Genomic DNA, 7,938 nt, shown 5'->3' on the forward strand with positions numbered 1-7,938 from the left:
GGGCTTGCTGAAAATGAAAGGAATACAGAGTAGATAGCAGAAGAAAGTTAGAGAGTCAGGTGGTAGCGCAGTGGGTTAAGCACAGGTACTGCAAAGCCCAAGGACCGGAGTAAGGATCCCAGTTCAAGCCCCCACCTCCCACCTGCAAGGTAGTCGCTGCACAAGCGGTGAAGCAGGTCAGCAGGTGTCTTTCTCTCCCCTTCTTTGTCTTCCCCTCCTCTCTACATTTCTCTCTCCTATACAAGAACGACAACATCAATAACAACAACAATAATAACTACAACAAGAATGAAAAAACAACAAGGGCAACCAAAAGGAAAAATAAATTAAAAAAGAAGAAAGTTAGTGAATACCATGTTACTGTAGTGAGGACTGTAATCATCATCAGTATTTTTTTTTTTACTTTTACGTATTTTGACTTTTATAGTGACTTAATATTCATTTACAAAATTAAAGATAACAGGGGTAAAATTCTGCACATTTCCCACCACCAGAGTTCCATTCCCTCCATTGGAAACTACAGTAGTTCTCCCAAGGTATGGATTGACTATTATTTCTATAACTATATATAACTATGGGTTGACTACTGTTTCTATAACTATATATTTGTCCACTTCTTTCCTTTTTAAATATTTATTCTCTTCTGTTGCCCTTGTTATTTTATTGTTGTAGTTTTTATTCTTATTGTTGTTGGATAGGACAGAGAGAAATTGAGAGAGGAGGGGAAGACAGAGAGGGGGAGAGAAAGACACCTGCCGACCTGCTTCACCACCTGTGAAGCAACTACCTTCTAGGTGGGAAGCCAGGGCCTCGAACCAGGATCCTTACTCCAGTCCTTGTGCTTTGCACCACCTGCTTTTAACCTGCTGTGCTACCACCTGGCTCCTGCCCATGTCTTTCTATGGTCCCATCTAGTCTTCTCTTCCAAGTCACACATACACCTATTACTACTTCCAAATGTCCTTCTTATTTTTCTTCTCTCTTCAGGTTCTGATGAAGTTGGAGTTCAAATCCCTCTGGTCACCTTCCCCATATCATTTCTCCCCTGCTGGGAGTGTGGACCAAAATTCTTTATGGGGTACAGAAGATGGGAGTTATGCTTTCTGTAATTGCTTCTCCACTGGACATGGGTGTTGGCAGGTCGATCCATACGTTCAGCCTATTTCTATCTTTCTCTAGTAGGTTAGGACTCTGGAGATGTGAGGCTTCAAGACATATTGATAAGGTCATCTGCCCAGGGAAGTCAGGTTGGCATGATGGCAGCATCTGCAACTTGATAACTACACAGGCCAATACCCATAATAATTCTCCTCTGGTATCAGTATGTGTCCTAATAGTCTTGTTTCTCTGGGAAATGCTGACTAATAAAATAAAAACAAAAATCTACTAATCTGATTGCTTGAAAATGTTCTATATTATATTTGTATTTAATGGTGAACTAATGAGAAAAAAGATAACTGACTTTTACCAAGAGCTGCCAGCACTATTCAAAGTTCTTTCTACATATAATCGTATCCATCTTCATTGCTATGAAATGCCTACAGTCTTTATGAGAAAACTAAGGTTCAGAGAGGGTGAATGGCAGGGGCCAAGAGATGGCGCACCTGGTTAAGTGCACATCTTACAGTGCACAAAGACCCAGGTTCAAGCCCCCAGTCTCCACCTGTGGGGGGGGGGGGGAGTTTCAAAAGTGGTAAAGCAGCGCTGCAGGTGTCTGTCTCTTTCTATCTCTATCTCTCTCTCCCATCTCAATTTCCCTCTGTTTCTGTCCAATAATAAATAAATATTTTTTTAAAAGAGGGTAAATGGCTAGGAAATGGTAGAAGGGCATTTAAATTCATATGTTCTGACACAGAGTCATGTCTTTAATCACCATGAAATATAATCTCCCAGTTCCAGGGTCTATGAATATCCTCTTTTGATAAATGCACGTTATTTTTCCACTTGTTTTTAGCACCTGAGGCTCTAGGTTTGGATCCCAATTTTCATGTGCACATACAATGTGCTCAGATTTTGCTGTGATTCTCCACCTAGCTGTATATGGGAACCACTTGGTGGATCTTTCATTGGTGTATTCATATTCAAAGTAGAGATGCCCCACCCTGTAGACTTCAGTTTTGTTGAGGAGTCCCTACATCTAGCACACTGGGAGGGAAAGGAGGCACAGGACCTAGTCATATTTCACAGCCAGGTATTAATGCATTTTGAGGACAAGTTTACTGCCAAGGACAACGGGGAGAAAGAGTTTGCATAGAATTTTCTGCCCATGTCCGAGTTCTTAATGCACCCAAGACCCTGGCAAGGCCCCTACAGGCAGGTGTAATCAATATTTCCCAAGAGATATTCAGAGCAGATCCCTCAGCAAGCACAGCTTCTAAATTTGTCCTCAAGAATGATTAATCTGTTTAAGCAAATTTCTAGAGCATAATTAAGATGCTCTAATCAAGGAAGAAGATTGTTATGCAGCAGCCTCGGGCTCTGATTTGGTGGAAGGAGTGTGCGACCAAAGGCCTAAATAACCTAGTGGAACCAATGAAGGTGACAAGAGTTGGTTTGGCTGGGGAGGCAGGACTCTCAGCTAACTAAGAGGTCAAGAATGTCAAAGGTGAGGAGGCCGAGAAGGCAGAGCATTCAACCAATGGCCAATACACTGCTGCTGAGTGTCAAGGGCAGAGAGTCCAGAGGCTCGAAACTCAGGGCTTAGGCTACAGTGGCTTTCAGAATAGCAGCAGTGTTTGTGGACTTAAAAGCTCTTTCAGAAGAAGCAGCTCAAAGATGTTGAGGAGTGGCTATTAGTTCCTTGTGGGCTTCCATGACTTGAAAAACAAGTGGCACAATTCTTTGAGGAGTGTTGGGAAAGGGGGCTGGGAACAGAGTGCTACTATACCAGTATGTGTCCCCCAGTCTGACCTTGCTCTCCAGAAGAAAGTCCTTGACAAAGAGAGTTAGACCACTATGTCCCAGATCACATCTCCAGACCCTCAAAGGTATATCCTCTCCCAAGAAGCCCATCATAATGCCTTTTGCCTTATTCCTGTGTTAACTCAGCACTGCAGCTACCACTGCCTTATACACTTTGTTCTTTAATATTTTATTTATTCATTTATTATTGGATAGAAACTGAAACAAAAGAGAAGGAAAGGGATATAGGAGGGGAATGAGGGGAGTCGGGCGGAAGCACAGTGGTTTAAGCACAGGTGGCACAAAGTGCAAGGACCAGCGTAAGGATCCCTATTCAAGCCCCTGTCTCCCCACCTGCAGGGGAGTCACTTCACAGGCGGTGAAGCAGGTCTGCAGGTGTCTATCTTTCTCTCCCCCTCTCTGTCTTCCCCTCCTCTCTCCATTTCTCTCTGTCCTATCCAACAACGACGACATCAATAACTACAACAATAAAACAACAAGGGCAACAAAAGGGAGTAAATAGATAAATAAAAAGAAAGAAAGAAAGAAAGAAAGAAAGAAAGAAAGAAAGAAAGAAAGAAAGAAAGAAAGAAAGAAGGGGAAAGAGACAGAAAACACCTGCAGCACTGTAGTTGGGGGCTTGAACCTGGGTCCTTGTGCACTGTAACATTTGCACTCAGCCAAATGTGTTACCATCCAGGCCCCATATACAGTTTCCTGAAGGACATACTGACCTTCCCCTGTCCCATGTCTCACATTGCTGTGATAGGTCAATTCCCATCTCTCTTATACAGAATATTTGGGTCAAGGAACCAGGGGTCTCCTCCAGGGAGGAGGCATGGGAGATGGGGAGTACTGAATAGTCCTGATCTCACCTGTGCCTCTGGCTAGGCCTGTCCAGATCTCACTGGGCACTTGCTGCTTTCCTAGCATTACACTGAGTCTCTGGCAAACACAGATCACATCTTGCTAGTCCCCCCTCCAAGTCAGCTGCCCCAGGTCAGACCCAAGTCACTGATGAAAACAAACAGCTCTCAGTTGGCGTCCTAATTTCCTTCTTAACCTGCATGAGGCCCATTGAATTAAGAATTCTTGACACTCAGTCTCTTAAAACAGAACTGGCGCAGAGAACTGCGTGGTCAGAATGGAAAAGACAGGGGCTTGGGAGGGGGTGCTCCTTCCTGTCCTTTTCCTTGGTTCTAAACCCCTGTCATTTTCTAACTTTACGTGGCATATAAGGTCCCTTCGTTACAAGCTAAGGGGAACTGCAGATACAGCAGGTGGTGCCACCTCTATCAGCTGCTCAGTGACTCAGCTCCCTCTGTTCCTGAGACACCAGGAGGAACATAGTTTTTGAAGTGAGGGCCTGGGTTAAACAGACGGAAACAGAGTCCTGTGTATAAGGCCGGCAGATTAGAAGTGAGTTTTCTAGAAAAGAAAGTGAATTCTTCACATTGAAGCGGAGTCAAGTCACATCTCTCCCTGGAAACAGTATCTGTGGGGGCAAATGTGTTCTCAAAGGGGAGTTAATGGTCTGAGAGTTGACTCAGTGATGAAGCACAGGTCTTATGTGTGTGAGATCACTGACATTACATAAAAACAAAATAGAAAAAAAAGTCAAACACAATAAAAGGTCAAGTGTTATTTCTGTATGTTATTAAAATAAAATAAAACTTGTGGTGGGAGGCAGCAAACTAGTGCACTTGGATAGTGCTCCTGCTTGTTTGACCCAGGCTCAAGCCCTGTTCTCACAGCATTGGAGAAAATTTTAGTGCTCTTTTCTCTATCTATCTGAAAAAGTCATCTAGGAAGAGAGAAGACCTGGAAAAAAACAAAAACAAAATAAATAAAAACTAGTGATTTTAATTTAAAAAGTAGCAGTAACAAAATTGCAGCCAGGATATCTCTAAAGTCTATGCCTTTTTCTCCCTCCCCACCCCTGGAATTAATCTTTGCTCTCCAATTCAATAGCTCCTTTGAGCATCTTATATAGTCCTGATTCCTATTCAAATGTTTTCTAAGGTTTGTTGACTAATATTGAAGACAAATTTCAACTCCCTAAAGAGTGCAGCTATGGAACAATGTCAACAATGCTAATGCTCTATAAACACAGATATATTTCATGCAAATATTTAAATAGAAATGCAGTTTTGGTAGTGAGTACAAATAAAAATACTCTGATGCTTTTAGGTATGAACTATGAGTACTGTTAAATAACTGCAAATATTTTCCCCAGGAAAATCCAGCAGGGTATCAGGGGCTGACCTAGATTTTGTCTAAATTGACTGTGTGTTAACTTTGGGGTTTTGTTTCTGTCTTTTCTTGCCATGAGACTCTTGAAGTGTGTGTCACTCTATTCCTGATGCCTGTGAAGTGTGCCACTGTGGCAGACACCAAGGCTGGTGGCAGAGCATATGTGCGGCCTGATGGGAAGGTGACAGCTCCATCCTGCCTTTGAGGCTGATGGCCCAGCTCCTCTCAAGGTCAGAACCCAGTGTGCTCAGACTGAGGGAAACATATGGTCCCTCCTTTTAAACCTTTGATAATCTAGGCTGGTGCCAGCTGAAAAATCCCATATTCAAATGGCTTTACTGTCTCTTCAGATAGAAACACTAAAGGGGGAGGTCTATAGCATGTATAAAAATGTAAGTTCTGGTGTTGGGGAGATAGCATAATAGTTATGCAAAGAGACTGTCATGGCTGAGGCTCCAAAGTCCCAGGTTCAATCCCCCACACCACCATAAGCCAGAGCTGAGTAGTGCTCTGGTAAAAAAAAAAAAAAAAAAAAAATGTAACTTCTCAGTTGCAGGGGGTATGGGCATGGTATAGCAGCAACCTAAATATGCTCTGAAACAACTGGATAAAGCAATGAAAAAATCAAAATATCACAACATTGCAACTGCAATGTTTGAAGAAATTCACTGAGCCACAGGTAGGTGCAAGTACATGGTAAGGGGTACAGCAAAAACTTTCAAGATCTAAACAACTTTTACTGGGAGTAGGCTGCAGACAGTGGGTAGACAGAGCCATTTTGGTAGTTACACAAGAACACACAAACTCAGTGGGGAGGTGAGGCTCACTCAGACTGCAGTAATGGGCTGCCAGAGGCTAGAGTCCAGTCTGAAACAAGGTAGCAAGAAGCTATTCTGTCTAAATCTACCCAAGATAATATGGAAAATGCTCCTCTCAAACCCCTTAACATCATAGTCAAAGCACCACACACTGGCTCAACATCATAAACCACACTTAATCAAATCATGGGGGAGAAATACAGCTGTTCAAATGCACAAGGATTTAGGAGGGGGGGGCTCTGATTTTGAATTCAGAAAGCTTATTAAGAAGGTAGATCAAGACTCTAACCATAAAATACAGACACAAATTTAGAATTTAGAATCTCAGAGATCAATTCACCAAAAAGCTACAAAATACACACACACACACACACACAAACTCTGAAGAGAATTACATGATGTTAAGGACACTTTGGCTAACATTGAGGCATACACAAGATGTCCAGTAAGTAGAATAAATTAGACTGAGGTGAGAATATCAGGAAGATAAAGCCACCACACTTTCTGAGTGCAAAACTGTTGAAGAGGAAATGCTCATGAAAAAGTAAGCAATTATCCACGAAATAGCAGATTCTATGAGAAAAAAAAAAAGAAATTTATTGGGGTACTTGAGGACAAAAAGAAAAAGAAAAGAGCAGAGAACATACTCAAAGAATTCATAGCATAAAACTTTCTACATCTGGGCAGTCTTTAAAACATAGATATTCAGGAAGCTGAGAAAACACCCAAGTTCCTGAATTTAAAATGGCCTACACCATGACACATCATAGTAAAACTATATAACATCACGGACAAGGAAAATATATTGCAGATTGCTAGGGAAAGGAAGAATCTGTCATATAGAAGTAGAACCTGTAGGGATCCCAGTTCCTGTAGGGATCCCGGCTCCCCACCTGCAGAGGAATCGCTTCACAGGCTGTGAAGCAGGTCTGCAGCTGTCTATCTTTCTCTCTCCCTCTCTGTCTTCCCCTCCTCTCTTCATTTCTCTGTCCTATGCAACAATGACAACATCAATAACTACAACAATAAAAAAACAAGGGCAACAAAAGGAAATAAATAAATATTTTTTTAAAAAAGAAGTAGAACCATCAGGCTCTTATCAGATTTCTCATCACAAACTCTAGAGGCAAGACAGGAATGAAATGACACATCCACAGTATTAAAGGATAAAGATTGCCAGCCACAAATGCCCTATCTTGTCAAATTATCATTCAAGTATGAAGGAGAAATTATAATCTCCCCCAACATACAGAAACTGATAAAATTCACCACCACCAATCCAACCTTGCAAGAATTACTGTAAGGAGTCCTACATGAAAAGAAGCAAGTGAACCCCAACTCTAGTTGAAGTAATTAGTGGTAGAATAGAACTAAGTACACAAACAGTAGCAGCAAAAGAAGCAAATATATTATAAAGGGGAGGGGGAAATGGACAACGTTGGTGAACTTTAAAGACCTAGATACTAGACCAGAAACTCTAAAATCCCAATCTTCCTGACCTTGCTTGGAACTTGAAGGAAAAGTATTGGTTGGGATTAGTCAGAAGAGAGGTGTGAATACTGGATGACCTTACATGTAGGTTGGACAGAGGAGACAGAGTCATAAAGGGTGAAAGTTAGAGTGGGGGGTGGTATACTGCAGCAAAGCAAGAGATTCTGGAAAAGGGATAAAAAAAAAGGGGTTTGGGGAGTTGGAGTTCTAGGCTGGAAGTAAGAGTATTTTGTAGACACTCATGATGCAGAGCTGGGAAATGGGGCCCATGTGTAGAAAGCTATGCTGTAAACCTCCCCCCACCAATAAAATATTTTAAAAAGTGACTTCTCTGCATTGTTTATTTCAAAACTATATATATATTTAGCTGGTTTGCATGCCATCAATATATGTGTGAATATCCACCCTGTTCCACTCTGTTCCATTCTCCACCTTGCTCTCTTGTCTTATGTTGTTTCTACAACTGTGCTTGCTT

The sequence above is a fragment of the Erinaceus europaeus genome, chromosome 9 (assembly GCF_950295315.1).
Source record: "Erinaceus europaeus chromosome 9, mEriEur2.1, whole genome shotgun sequence".
NCBI classification, from domain to species: domain Eukaryota; kingdom Metazoa; phylum Chordata; class Mammalia; order Eulipotyphla; family Erinaceidae; genus Erinaceus; species Erinaceus europaeus.